Below are 16,076 nucleotides of genomic sequence, written 5' to 3'. Positions count from 1 at the left end.
TCCCCCACCTCTTTAAAGCACTCAGATTGTTTTTCAGAGTCCATAGTCTCTCATAGTTCACCTCCCCTTCCAATTTCCTTCAACTCCCTTCTCCTCTCTAACTCCCCTTGTCCTCCATGTTATTTGTTATGCTCCACAAATAAGTGAAACCATCTGATAATTGACTCTCTCTGCTTGACTTATTTCACTCAGCATAATCTCTTCCAGTCCCGTCCATGTTGATACAAAAGTTGGGTATTCATCCTTTCTGATGGAGGCATAATATTCCATAGTGTATATGGACCACATCTTCCTTATCCATTTGTCCGTTGAAGAGCATCTTGGTTCTTTCCACAGTTTGGTGACCGTGGCCATTGCTGCTATAAACATTGGGGTACAGATGGCCCTTCTTTTCACTCCATCTGTATCTTTGGGGTAAATACCCAGTAATGCAATTGCAGGGTCATAGGGAAGCTCTATTTTTAATTTCTTAAGGAATCGCCACACTGTTCTCCAAAGTGGCTGCACCAACTTGCATTCCCACCAACAGTGTAAGAGGGTTCCCCTTTCTCCACATCCCCTCCAACACATGTTGTTTCCTGACTTGCTAATTTTGGCCATTCTAACTGGTGTAAAGGTGGTATCTCAATGTGGTTTTAATTTGAATCTCCCTGATGGCTAGTGATGATAAGCATTTTTTCATGTGTCTGATAGCCATTTGTATGTCTTCATTGGAGAAGTGTCTGTTCATATCTTCTGTCCATTTTTTTATATGATTGCCTGTTTTGTGTGTGTTGAGTTTGAGGAGTTCATTATAGATCCTGGATATCAACCTTTTGTCTGTACTGTCATTTACAAATATCTTCTCCCATTCCGTGTGTTGTTGACTGTTTGTTGTTGACTGTTTCCTTTGCTGTGCAGAAGCTTTTGATCTTGAAGTCCCAAAAGTTCATTTTCGCTGTTGTTTCCCTTGCTTTTGGAGACATACCTTGAAAGAAGTTGCTGTGGCTGATATCGAAGAGGTTACTGCCTATCTTCTCCTCTAGATTTCTGATGGATTCCTGTCTCATGTTGAAGTCTTTTATCCATTTTGAGTTTATCTTTGTGTACAGTGTAAGAGAATGGTCGAGTTTCATTCTTCTGCATACAGCTGTCCAGTTTTCCCAACACCATTTATTGAAGAGACTGTCTTTTTTCCACTGTATATTTTTTCCTATTTTGTCAAAGATTAATTGACCATAGATTTGAGGGACCTTATCTGGGCTCTCTACTCTGTTCCACTGGTCTATTTGTCTGTTTTTATGCCAGTACCATGTTGTCTTGGTGATCACAGCTTTGTAGTAAAGCTTGAAATCAGGTAATGTGATGCCCCCAGTTTTATTTTTGTTTTTCAACATTTCCTTAGCAATTTGGGGTCTCTTCTGATTCCATAGAAATTTTTGGATTATTTGCTCCAGCTCTTTGAAGAATACCAGTGGAATTTTGATCGGAATGGCATTAAAAGTATAGATTGCTGTCGCGGCTGGCGTGACAAATCAACCAGAAAACGTAAGGGTAAGAAGATGGTGAAAAGAAATTAAGAGACAAAGAGATGGGGGCAGGAGGAGCACTGAGGATGATGTCCAACAGTACCGATTTTATTCCACATTTACAAGCATTTATAAGGCAGACCACAATAGAAGGAGTAACACATCAGTATCTAGTCAGATGACCGCAAGTTCCTATAACAAGTTTACACTAACTACAAGCAAACCTTGTGATGCCAGGTAGTCACAGCTAATGCCATTAGCTACTATTGATGCAAGGCAATCAACCAGGGATTGGGTTATGGGAAGTACAGGAACAAGAAGGACCAACTAAGAATTCATGACCCTGACCACATTATTCCCTTCTGTAGGGAGAGCGTGTGGGAAGTCACGTAAGCGAGCGTACGACACATAGCACAGACCCTTTCCCAGTGTTACTCAACCTTCCTGTCCTTACCCCTATCAAGGTGTCCAGACTTTAAAGGAGACACAAGTCAGGGCCTCATTTGATCCACGACTCCAACCATGACCTCCAACAGATTGCTCTAGGCAGTATAGACATTTTAACAATGTTTATTCTTCTGATCCAAGAGCATGGAATGGTCTTCCATCTTTTTGTGTCTTCTTCAATTTCTTTCATGAGTGTTAGTCTCCTTAACAGCAACACCAGAAGCAAGAAGACTGAAGATTAAGAAGCAATGAAGCAATGTCTTCATCATTCCTCTAAATTCAGCCAAATACTCAAGTATGATAAAGAATGAAGACATTTTTAGATACTCCAGGACTCCAAAAATTTACATCCCAAACACTCTTTTGGAAGAAACTACTGAATGATGAGCTTCATTAAAGCAAGAGTAAACCAAGAAGAAGATACGGAACACAGGAAAGAGGACAGAATTGAAGGGAATCTCAAGGTAGATTGATGAAGGAAGAGCCTGGGTTAAAAAATGTGCACCAGGTTTACAGGATAGCAGTCAGGATTGAAGCAGTGTCACCAAAAGAAGCCGAACTGAGGACTGTCATCTCATAAATAGCAGCTGCCTTGTATTATCCTTTTTTTATTGTTGTTTTTTAAGATTTTATTTATTTATTTGATGGAGAGAGAGATCACAGGCAGGCAGAGAGGGTGGGGGAGAAGCAGACTCCCTACTGAGCAGAGAGCCTCATGCAAGGCTTGATCCCAGGACCCTGAGACCATGACCTGAGCCGAAGGCAGAGGCTTAACCCACTGAGCCACCCAGGCACCCCTGTATTATCTTTTTGATCCATGATAGAATACCTGTGAGCCTGGATCCTATTGTTATCTGTACTCAGCCTATTTTGACCATATGCTAATTAACTGAGTTTCTTCTTTCCTTCCCATGCCCTAAAACCTGGATCTACTGAAGATATAAGCAGAGTACCAACTCCTATCTATTGCATCTCAGCCTTTGGCATGTATTGAGTCACTGATGGAACACAGATTATTGGCTCCAACTCCAGAGACATCTCTTCCATAGGTCTGCCCTGGGACCTAGGAATTTCTAACAAGTTCTCAGATAATACTGAGAACCACCGCTTTTTATCCTACCCTTGAGTGCTGGGGTTGATCATGGTGAACTGGGAAGCAACAAACACAAGAATCTCACTCTCTCTACCCATTTTTCCTCTGGACACCCCTGGCCCACACTCCTGGCCTGCCAGGTGTTTTGACTTTCTAGGACTCCTTCAAGCCTTTTCCCAAAGACTTCTCAAGAAGGGTCTCTTGGAACCTAGTCTAAGAAACTCTGTTCAGCTTATTTTCTCCCAGGAGACTTTTTCTAACAATAGCAATATAGCACTTTCCCTATTCAGCTAGGTTGCTACTGACTAATCGTCTTTTCATGTATGCTTAGGCACACATACATACAAAGGTGATTTTAAAAACTGTTTTCAAGAGAGGAAATAATGAATATAAAAGTCAGCAAATGGTTACCACCAGGGGAAGAATAGTGTGATCAGGGCAGGGCACTCAGATTTCTAAGACACTGGAACCTTCTATTTATATGTGAATGTACATTTTATTATTAGCCTTTAGAGACTAATAATCATATTTCTTATTTATTCTTCTGTATACAGTCCATAATTTTTAAAAAGAGGAAATAATACCTTCCCACTGAAGAGCATCTCTCAATAAAAAGATCGGGGGGAGAGAAGGCAACTGAGGGAAAATGTTCCTCTAAGGAGGACAGTAACCAATTTGATGAGAGGATGTTAGAGACAACAAACCTAAACTGGAGTACAGACCACCACAGTTCACTGCTGCACCCACTCCCTTCATCTGGGGGCCAACCCATGCAAAGATGTATAATAATCAGATATCAATCAACATAGAACTATATACATTAAAAACTGCAAAAACATCCATATACGAAAAAAAAAATGTAAGCCAAGAATTGATGAAAAGCACATGTCACAAAGGGAACTATCCTCCTTATATAACCTGCCTGGCCCTGTGGGCGTTTTAGTTTCAAACTCTTTTACAAGAGTGGGTCAAAAATTAGAAATGACTAAATTAATCTATAAAGCTGCTGGCAATGTAATAATGCTAAGATACCTGTTTTTAACATCCCATTTTTCATTCATGCAAATAAATAGGGGTTGCTACATTTAAGATACATTGAGAAAGATGAGTAAGGATTTCATTTTCTCTAAAATGACATTTTACAAAAGTGACACATAATTTATTTTCCTAATAGAATCTCAGAATAATAAATTTAGAGAACAAAATTAACTCTAGAACTTTTTATAGGATCACAAATAGAATCAATTCAAATCTACTTAGAAAATGAATCACCAAAAGAGACTCTTCATCCACCCAGGACCAAGTTGTCACAGCAAATAGCTAGCTGGGAAAAAGTAGTAATAGTACATATTACTTAGGTACTTAGGTATTATGTAGATATTTAGGAATTGTAGATGAGAGAGCACAATGGACAGCAGGGTCTGAATATCTGGGGGTTTTTAAGACCCTACTGCCTACTGCCACTGTCTAGGTATGGGAGTTTGACAGCAGATGTGAATGAGAAGACAGTGCATGTGACAATCTCTGCAGGCTGCAATGTATTATTCGAATGGGAGCTATAGTTCTATCGCTTCCTTCAGTCCAGTGCTACTCAAAGTGTGGCCTATGAAATGATGCCAGGTCATGAACTCTTTGTTGCAGGTATACAATAAGAAAAATACCAAAGTTAGTTGAGTAAACCTTGGGAAACAGTAAATTGGTATTGCTGCATCATCCAAGCATGTAATCAATGGCTCCTCCAAGAAAGATATGGGCCAGTCAGTGAATTCATGAGATGAGGTACCTGTCTCACGAGCTATACAGATCACTCAAATTATCTGATGAATGTACATCAAAAAAAGGTAGGACCAATTATTTTAAAATTAATTTGTCAACTGAAACTGCAAAGTATATAAAAACCTGAAAAATGTAAGCATCACTAGTAATTTATTTTTATAATTAATTTAAATGTTAGTCAAGCCTTTTTATAAATCTATGGCTAAATAAGCTCCACTAAACATTTACACCCCTCAAATAACATACTTTTTCTGAATGTGGCAATAGTCATTAACCAAATGATGACTGCAGAAGGGATTCCAAAAAGAGAAAGGTTGAAAGTTTGTATCTCTTTTATTTGGAATATGTTCCCTCATATAATGGGTTTGTAGCCATAAATGATGGTCAAGGACTAAAACCACAGTACATTATTTGTAGAAACATAGCTAATAAACCAGTAGAACCACGTATTTAAGTGGTATTTGCATTAAAAAAATAAGTTCAAAGCCAAAAAAATAATCTATGGAAAAAGTACTGGATTAAAAAGACGACACAGACAAATGATTAATATTTCATGCACAAACATTTGTGCTTTGACAACTTCTTATAAAACAGCACTTCAGGTCACTAAAACCAAGAAACTATATACAATTGACATTGGCCAAGGACTTAAGTGAAAAATTGAATCAAAGACAATTGGTTCAAACTGTTTGATGAATGTGCAGCCAAAAATGCATCTCTGGTACCACTTTTTTGAGTGGTACCATAGAATGATATTTTCAGAAACAGACTTCATAGATTATGACATCTCACCTTTCTGAACTGATACGCTAGGAAGGTCACAACATCACTTCTGTGGTATTTTTGCCCAATTGCAAACCTGAATTTAATTATGAGAAAATGTCAGACAAACCCAAATTGAAGTTTGATGAATGTGCAGCCAAAAATGCATCTCTGGTACCACTTTTTTGAGTGGTACCATAGAATGATATTTTCAGAAACAGACTTCATAGATTATGACATCTCACCTTTCTGAACTGATACGCTAGGAAGGTCACAACATCACTTCTGTGGTATTTTTGCCCAATTGCAAACCTGAATTTAATTATGAGAAAATGTCAGACAAACCCAAATTGAAGGACATTCTACAAAGTAAGTCAAAGCAATGAAAGCCAGAGAAAGATAGAAGAACTATCCAAAATTAAAGGAGATTAAATTAAATGCAACGCATGACCCTCAACATTAGCAGAACACTTGGTAAAACCGGATAAGGTCTGGAAATCAATTAATAGTACTGTATCATAGTTAGTTTTCTGATTTAGACCACTGTATATGATTATGTAAGATCTTAACATTTGCAAAGCCAGGGGGAAAAGTATAACAAAAACCTTCATACAATTTTGCAACTTTGGTAAGACAAGTTATTTCAAGATGAACAATTCTAAAATAAAAAATTAAATAATGGTATATTCATACAGTATTATGCAACCATCAAAATGTTTATAAATCTTAATGACATTCAAAACTCTTCACCATATAGCATTGTAGGGGGGAAAACAAAGATCAGAATATGAATTGGTTTATAAAGTACAAATCCAGCTATGTAAATTATGCAGTACATGCATTACACTAAAGCCCAAAAGAATCCACTAATAGCAGATCATCTCTCATGATACTCTATGTGGAAAACCTAAAAGACTCCAACCCAAAATTGCTAGAACTCACATAGGGGTTCAGCAAAGTGGCAGGACATAAAATCAATGCACAGAAATCAACTGTATGTCTATACACTAACAATGAGACAGAAGAAAGAGAAATTGAGGAGCCAATCCCATTTACAATTGCTCCAAAAACCATAGAATACCTTGGAATAAACCTAACCAGAGGGGCAAAGGATCTGTATTCAGAAAACTATAGAACACTCATGAAAGAAATTGAGGAAGACACAAAGAAATGGAAAAATGTTCCATGTTCATGGATCGGAAGAACAAATATTGTTAAAATGTCTGTCCTACCTAGAACAATCTATACACTCAATGCAATCCCTGTCAAAATACCACCAACTTTTTTCAGAGTTGGAACAAATAATCCTAAAATCCACTTGTACAGAATGAGGAAAGATCCTGAAAAGCCAAAGGAATGTTGAAAAAGAAAATCAAAGCTGGTGGCAACGCAATTCCAGACTTCAAGCTGTATTACAAAGCTGTAATCATCAAGATGATACTGCCACAAAAACAGACACATACATCAATGGAACAGAATAGAAAACCCAGAAATGCACACTCAACTCTATGGTCAACTAATCTTCGACAAAGCAGGAAAGAATATCCACTGGAAAAAAAGAAAAACAGTCTCTTCAACAAATGGTTTTGGAAAATTGGACAGCCACATGCAGAACAATGAAACTAGACCATTTCCTTACACCATACACAAAAACAGACTCAAAATGGATGAAAGACCTAAATGTGACACAGGAATCCATCAAAATCCTAGAGGAGATCACAGTCAGCAACCTCCAAGACCTCAGCCGCAGCAACTTCTCCCTTCCCAAAGGCAAGGGAAACAAAGGCAATAATGAACTATTGGGACTTCATCAAGATAAAAAGCTTTTTCACGGCAAAGGAAACAGTTGACAAAACCAAAAGACAACCAACAGAATGGGAGAAGATATTTGCAAATGTCTTATCATATAAAGGACTAGTATCCAAAATCTATAAAGAACTTATCAAACTCAACACCCAAAGAACAAATAATCCATTCAAGAAATGAGCAGAGGACATGAACAGACATTTCTCCAAAGAAGATGTAAAAATGGCCAACAGACACATGAAAAAAAATGCTCAATATCACTTGGCATAAGGGAAATACAAATCAAAACCACAATGAGATACCACCTCACACCCATCAGAATGGCTGAAATTAACAAGTCAGGAAATGATAGATGTTGGCAAGGATGCAGAAAAAGGGGAACCCTCCTACACTGTTGGTGGGAATGCAAGCTGATGCAGCCATTCTGGAAAACAGTATGGAGGGTCCTCAAAAAGTTGAAAACAAATCTACCTTATGACCCAGCAATTGTACTAGGGATGTACCCCAAAGATAAAAATGGAGTAATCTGAAGGGGCACGTGCACCCCTGTGTTTATAGAAGCAATATCCACCGTAGCCAACCTATGGAAAGAGCCCAGATGTCCATCAACAGATGAAGGGTTAATGAATATGTAGATACACACACACACACACACACACACACACACACACACTTACACACACACACTAGAATATTGCTCAGCCATCAAAAACAGAAATCTTGCCATCTGCAATGACATGGATGGAACTAGAGGATATTATGCTAAGCAAAATAAGTCAATCAGAGAAAGACAATTATCATATGATCTCACTCATATGTGGAATTTAAGAAACAAAACAGGCTCATAGGGGAAGTGAGGGAAAAATAAGATGAAATTAGAGAGGGAGACAAACCATGAGAGACTCTTAATCACAGGAAACAAACTGAGGGTTGCTGGAGGGGAGTGGGAAGGGGAATGGGATAACTGGGTGATGGACATTAAGGAGGGCACATGATGTAATGACCACTGGGTGTTAAATAAGACTGATGAATCACTGACCTCTACCTCTGAAACTAATACATTATATGTTAATTTATAATTGTTTGATTGATTTTAAAAAGTGGTCATCTCCATGGAGAGGATTATACGTAATATTTTCTTTATTCTTTTTGTACTTTGATGTTTCCCAATTTTTTTCTTCAATAAGCATCTACCACTTTCAAAATGAGAAAAACATTATTTTTAAAAACACACCATGAATTTTGTACCACAAAAATTCATTTAGACATATCTCTTCAGCTTTATTTTAACAAAAAAATTTTTTCACTACTTTGAATTTCTAAACTATAATTTTGATGAGCCAATAATGATGAATCTTGGCTTATGTGAGTTCTGAATTTAATATCAGTAGCCAAAAGGGCTTAATGGTTTCACCAGCTATTTGGAGATAAATTCTTGGCACTATGCACAAACCGTGCTCCCACCACCCTGCCTTAAATCCTGTAGAACTCATAAGTTGAAATGGTTGTTCCATTTTCACTAAATAACTGGAACCATTCCCCAGGTCATCAGAGAGCTCTACATTTGTGCCTGAATGGAACAGAAGATGAATTCTTGGCACTATGCACTAGGCACTATGTCCTATCCCTAACCCTAACCCTAACCTAATCATCTCTCTTCAGCCTGCTTCAAGTTAAGAATGTATTTATGCCAAACACTGGAGGGGAAAAAAAAAAAGAAAAGAAAAAGAAAAAAAAAGATCTTGCTGGGAGACAATTCAAGGAGGCCACCAGATATCTGGGCTGCCTTTGCTTCATGTGACAGCCTTCTATAAGTAATCAAGATACTTAGCAGTGTACTGTTGAGGGAGTATAAAGCATGGCTTTATACAATGTTTGTGCATTGTGCATAGTGCCATAGTGTCTGTTCATGTCCTATCCCCAAATACCTCCTAGTGAGATAATATATATGACTGCTCCTTCCATCCAGGCACAGCACATTCCATAAATAACCCATTACAATCCCTAAATCTATTCCATAAATATTCCTCCATCCTTACTCTGGCAAGTTTAAGACTCAGTTCATCTCTTCAGACTTCACATTTCCTACCTCACAGCCAACTGTAACCACAATTTTGAGCTTGGCTCACCTCTGCATCCTTACCCAGGTACTCTTAGCTTTCAACGGCAACCATATCCCTATGATCTCTGTTCCAACCTCATCTCTGCAGACCAAACTTGATCTACCAGCAGCCAGAGCATGCAGTACAAATGCTTGGTCATTCAGCCCATTGTGACCCTCTTGGACCCTCTTGGCTTCATCAGCCTGCCTCCTAACCCTCCAGTGCTGTAGCCCTGGCCTATCTCCACCATCTGCTTTCTACACTCTGCCTCAGAGGGAAATCATTCTTTTATACTATCTCCTATTTTCTGTTTTTATTTATTTATTATTTGTCTTGTTCTAAAAATGACTTAAGATAACATATACTCTGATCCTACCAGGTTTTGTCAGATGGATTCTTAACCCATGTGGCTTTTCCTTGGGCTTCTATCTGCCCCATGAAGCATATAATGGGGTCCAAAGACACTTTGTGTTCTCTATGACATCAATTCTTACTCCCTTCTTAGACAAGCCAACAACAGCGACAGAGGCAATTCTCTCACCAAAAGGCAAAGCAGTGATCATGAACTACACACTAGCTGCCAAGTAAAATACTAGAACAGGAAAAGGCAGCAACACTGTGTGATCTTGTATCTATAGCTCAGACCTTTTCACCAAGCAGATGTTGCTCTCCCACTCCCTCTGCTGGACAACCTGGTCCTGCAGCAACTTACCGGAAGTCCACAGCCGTAGGCTGATCTGACACCGTTTACGCCTCGAATTGTAAAAGAATTTATTTTAAAGCCATACTTGCTAATCATGTTTCATTAACCTCAATGCCATATAAGAGAAAGGGAGTACTTCCAATGGAAAAAGGCATGAACCATTTGTTAGACAAAAGGTCTTTCTAGTTTTATCTGATACTAAATTATTCTGAGTTTCCCTAGGCTTCGGTTTCCTCATCTCTAAAATGTCTGATAATACACATCCTATACAGTTGCTTTAAGGATTATATGAGATAGTATTTGCAATATTCCCTGGCCTATCGCAGGCATCCAGTTGTCTTTCTCTCCCATGACCTTTGAATCGCACCTAACTTCTTGGCACCCCAGAGACTTTATCTATGAAATGATGATAATACTTGCTCAGTCTACTGATGAGGGTTGGCTGGGCCAAATGAAAGAACAGATATATGTCAAAGAACTTTGTAAACCATGTGGTGATATACTAATTAATTCATCAGTGACACCACCACCTTCTGGCATTTTGAAGAGATGAAGTTGAGGATCTAGTTTCGATCTTGTGGAGTTTTATACATTTGTGGATGGAAAGGAGCCTTTACAAGGATAACTATGCTTCAAAGCAGAGACTGAGTGACATATTTGTTTCACAGAAAAAGAACAATAGGATGGGCGGTTTGATTTTTGTGTAAGGTAGAGGGTGGGACAAGAATCACAGATGGCTTCATGACTGTGTTCACACTGGACCAAGTTCTAGAGACAAGTTTGGGAGCAGCAGAAATGAGGAGAGGGTCTCCCAGACTCATGATGGAGTGAGTGCAAAGGTGCAGAGGAATGGAGAATTCTAGGCACACTAAGAACTACAATTCAGCTGCAGCATGGGATGAGGCACCACAGCAGAAAACAAGGTTACAGAGACAGCTTGGAACAATACAGGGTTCTGTTGGATTAAACTTTGTAGCCCAGGCAATGAGGAGCCATTTAGGGTTTGTGAGCAGCATGTCTCAGGAAGTTTACTGAAGACAAAGGATGGATGAGATGGAAAGAATGAAAGAAAAGAATCATGATGGACAAGGAAAGATGAGGAACTGAAATAATTCAGCAAGGGCAAAGGGAAAGAAGGGATTAAAAGGAATGGACAAATATAAACGGAAGACATAACAATCACAGTATTGAAGACAGAGCCACATATTATCACTCAGTTTTACCAAAACAGTGATCAGAAGAAAAGAAAATACCAAAGAAAAAAATCAGAAAGATCTCATGAGCTCAAATTATTATCCTGTCTACAAAAGACAGGAGTGAGATGAAGTTATAAAGTGCTTCTTTACAGGTTTCTAGAATTAATAGGACACAAGTAGGGAGTGTGGTAGAATTATTTAACATGTGTGTAGGTGAGTTTCACAAATAAATCTCAGCAATATGCATGACTTTGATACCTGCTTTTGACTAAAATTTCCATAGGGTCCTAAAATTATGTCATCTTAAAACAGGCTTACATGAGAGAAGCTGCATATCTGCCTTGTAGCTCTCATGATCATCCTACACAATGAGTTTACCTTGCTTTTTCCAAGTGACTGGAAAACAACCAATGCAAGCCAAACCTTCTCACTGCATCAAATATTCTTCACCCCACTGACTAAATTCCAAAAACAAAGACAAACACTATATGAAATGGCCACCTTATAACAGCAAGAGGTTCTTACTTCTTCAGCACAGTGTCTAACATGGTAGCAATAATTAACAGGTATTAAAGTAAGCCATCTCATTAAGCATATGGCTCAAATTAAGATGGCTGGTTGCTTATTCCATAGCAACTCCACAGGAAATCACACTCTTCAATTTTTTGCAATTTCTTCTTTAAAGTCATATGTGCTCAATGTAGAAAATAAGGGGAAAAAAAACAACAAGCATCATTCCATATACCATGATCAATATGCATTCATCACTAATATTTGGTACACTTCCTTTTAGTCTTTTTCCTGTCCTTTTTAAAGAAGCATGTTAAGATCAGATTTTATACATGTATATACACATATATACGTATATGTGGCATACCAATAAGAAGCTCAGGTTAAAGATAATAAACACAGGGGTGCCTGCATGGCTTAGTCGGTTAAGTGTCCAACTTAATTTTGGCTCAGGTCGTGATCTCAGGATTGTGAGATGGAGCCTCGCTGGGTTTGGACCCTGCTTAAGATTCTCTCTCCTTCTCCCTCTGTCTCTCCCCAACTCCCACTTTCCCACTCAAAAAAAAAAAAAAAAAAAAAAGTCAAACACAGTCTAACTCCCAGCAAGATAAACAAACCTAACACTAAAATCCTGTTAACCCCAGTTCCCTTTATCAGATACATCATGTCCAACTATCAACTAATTAGAAGACATGCTAAAAGGCAAAACACGCAGTCTTAAGAGATAAAGCAAACATCAGGATCTGACTCAGATATGGCAGATTTTGTGGGTAAATTTAGAATTTTAGAATTGTCAGGAAATTTTAAATAACTATGATTAATATGCTAAGGGCACTAATGGAAAAAGTAGACAACATGCAAGAACCAATGGATGATGTAAGAAGAGAGATGGAGACTTTAGGACAGAAGTTATAAATCAAATACATTGTTACAGGGATGCCTGGGTGGCTCAGTTGGTTAAGAGGCTGCCTTTGGCTCTGATCATGATCCCAGCTTCCTGGGATCAAGTCCCGAATCTGGCTCCTTGCTCAGCAGGGAGCCTGCTTCTCCCTCTGCCTCTGCTGCCACTCTGCCTGCCTGTGCTTGCTCACTCTCTCTCTGACAAATAAATAAATAAAATCTTAAAAAAAAAAAAAACCAACTTCAAAAACACTGTAACAGAAATGAAGAATGCTTTTGATGGGCTCATCGATGAACTGGACATGCATGAAGAAAGAATCACTGAGCCTGAAGATGTCAATAGAAACCCCTCACACTGAAAATTTATGAGAAAAAAGAAATGAAACAAAGGGAACAGATTACCTAAGGACTGTGGGACAATTACAAAAGGTATAACATATATGTAACAGGAATACCAGGAGAAGAAAGAGTGTGGAAGAAATATCTGAACCAATAATGGCTGAGATATTTTTCAAACTGAAAGACACCAAACCCAAATCCAGGAAGCTCAGAGAACCACAGGGTGAATTTAAAAACCCTGCACACAGGCATATCATATTCAGACTACAGAAAATCAGACAAAGAGAAAATCTTGAAAGAAGTCAGAGGAAAAGAACACATACAAGCAAGTAATAAAAAACTCAATAGAATGACTCATAGAATGCAGAAAAGCAATTATACTAATGGTTATGGTTTATTACAGTAAAAGTATAGTGATTAAAGTCAACAGACTCTATTGGCAGAGTCCAATAGAAACCAATACAAACTTCCAGATGTTCTCTCCCAGTGGAGTGGGACAGTGCTTGATTCTCTCAGAAATAATGTGTGACATGTATGAAGTGTTGCCTACCAGGGAAGCTCACCCAAGAGTTGATATACAGAATTTTGATGGAGCACCCACATGACTGACCTTAGCTACTCAGTTTCCAGTCCCCTCCAGAGGTCAAACTGATACAGTGAGGCCCAGGGTCCCAGGTGAAAAAAAACAGATACTAAATCACATTGCTAGTATAAATTATCTGACCTGGCCCCAAACTCCAAGTATACAAATACAATCTTATCAGGTAGGATAATCCAAGGGCTTAGAGATTCTCTCTCAGGTGAAGGGTCAGTCCTAAAAACCTTTGGCCTGTATGGATGGGGTTTGGACAACTCAGACCTGAGGAGTTAACCCTTTACCAAACAAGAAGACATCAAGGAAACAGTTGCCTAGTTAGTAAGAAGCTCATCAGATACTACTTGAATTAGGCACAGAACTCCCTGGTTGTGTGTGCCCCCTTCCCATTGAGGCAATATGTCCCCAGTAGAACATATATGAGAATATGGCCAGTCAAGCAGGAATGGCATTAGTGTTTCTGTCATCCTTGCTGAAGAATCCTTCCGTGTTAAGAGAACTTCACAGAAGCTTCAAAGCCCAGGTAAGGTGTTGGGTAGAACATGAGATTACTGCCCTAAGAAGACAATGTGATGTGAAAACGGGAACTGTAGGCTCAGAATTGTGGATACCTGATCCTATGTCATTTTGTCTAACTGGCTTCAATGTGCTTATCTAGAATATTTTCCTACTGAGAGGTGGAATCAATATTGCATACTAGGTAAGAGTGTTAGCTAGGGCAGGCTTCATGGGCAAGACACCTGTGTAGTCACACAGAACCCTACATTCAAAAAATCCCTGAACTTGCTTTCATGCTCTGCAGTTACCATCTTAAAGTTCCTAACAATTTTTAAACAGGAACGCCACATTTTTGTTTTTCACAGAGCCACACAAATTATAGAGCCTGTATTGGTGCCAGGTCTGGAGTGGGCCTATTGGTTCGGATCCCCACTTACCTACCACCTTTTAGGAGTATGACAAGGTTTTAAACCTTGTTTCTTTCCTATAGAATGAGGTTATTCTGATCATTTAAAAAGGTTATTTTTTTAAAAAAGGATATTCTGATAATTAAAGAAGATGATACATGGAAAGAAACAGCATTGTACCACACACGGCTAGTCCAGAAGTGGTAGTTTATTTATTCTCAACTTGAGAGTGTATTAGCTTCTCTCATTGTATAGAGTTTATAGAGAATATAACAAAATACATGTATAATTTTGAGTATAACAAAACTCAGTGGCTTAAAACAACATTTATTCTCTCACAGTTTCTTTCTTTTTTTTCTTTTAGACTTTTTTTTTTTAATTTATTCATTTGACAGAGAGAGACACAGAGAGAGAGGGAACACAAGTAGAGGGAGTGGAAAAGGGAGAAGCTGGCTTCCCATAAGCAGGGAGCCTGATGCAGGGTCAATCCCAGGACCCTGGGATCATGACCTGAGCCAAAGGCAGATACCCAACAACTGAGCCACCCAGGTGCCCCTGTCTCACAGTTTCTGAGTCACAAATTCAGTGCAGTTAAGCTGGGTCCCCTGGCTCAGTCTTTCACCAAAGTGCAGTCAAGTTGTTACCGAGTCATCTCAAGCTCAACTGGGAAAGAATCTGCTTCCCAGCTAACTCATATGACTATTGGCAGGATACTGTTCCTACTGGGTTACAGGACAGAGGGCCTCAATTCCTTGCTGGCTGCTAGCCATAAGATACCCTCCACTCCTTGCCAAGTGGGCCTCTCCACAGGGCAGCTCTCAATTTGGCAGCTTGCTTCCACCAGAACAAGCAAGCAAACAGAGCCAGAGAGAGAGACTGAGCAAGATAGAAGCAGTAGTCTTTTGTACCCAAATGCAAAAATGACATATCAATTTTGCCACATTTGATTTGTTAGAACCAAGCCACTAGGTCTTTCCAACACTCAAGAGGAAGGAATTATACAAGGGCACTGTTACAGACTGAATTGAGTCACCTGAAAATTGGATCCTAACCCTCATTAGAATGTGACTGTATTAAGGAGACAGAGCCTTTAGAGAGGTAATAAGGTTAAATGTTATGGGTGGGGCCCTAATCCAATATGACTTGTATCCTCATAAAAAGAGGAAAAGACACCAAGGAAAAATGGGTCGAGAACATACCCTATGAAAACCCGGAGAAGACAGATAGCATCGATAAGGCAAGGAGAAGGCCATAGGAGAAAAAAACCTGTCAAGACCTTGATCTTGGACTTCTAGCCTCCATAACTGTAAGCAAATACATTTTTATGTTTAAGTTATCCAGTCAGTGGTATTTTGTTATGGCACTCCCAAGCAAACTAATATAGGCATGAATACCATGAGACCAGGATCATTGGAAGCCATTTCAGAACCTGCC

At 38.9% G+C, this 16,076-nt stretch overlaps 1 long non-coding RNA gene across 1 annotated transcript in view; it reads right to left on the bottom strand.

The window, feature by feature from the left end:
- LOC309845586 overlaps positions 1-9,605 on the bottom strand; it is a 41,082-nt gene extending 31,477 nt beyond the window's left edge. The window contains exon 1 of the long non-coding RNA XR_014301356.1: positions 9,522-9,605. This is a non-coding gene — a long non-coding RNA (uncharacterized lncRNA). The remainder of the gene's footprint in view (positions 1-9,521) is intronic.
- Between the last annotated feature and the right edge of the window lie 6,471 nt (positions 9,606-16,076).

This window comes from Mustela nivalis, assembly GCF_964662115.1.
Source record: "Mustela nivalis genome assembly, chromosome: 12".
Taxonomy (NCBI): Eukaryota; Metazoa; Chordata; class Mammalia; order Carnivora; family Mustelidae; genus Mustela; species Mustela nivalis.
Note: the sequence above shows the minus strand (reverse complement) of the source record. Positions and strands in the feature narration are given on the sequence as shown.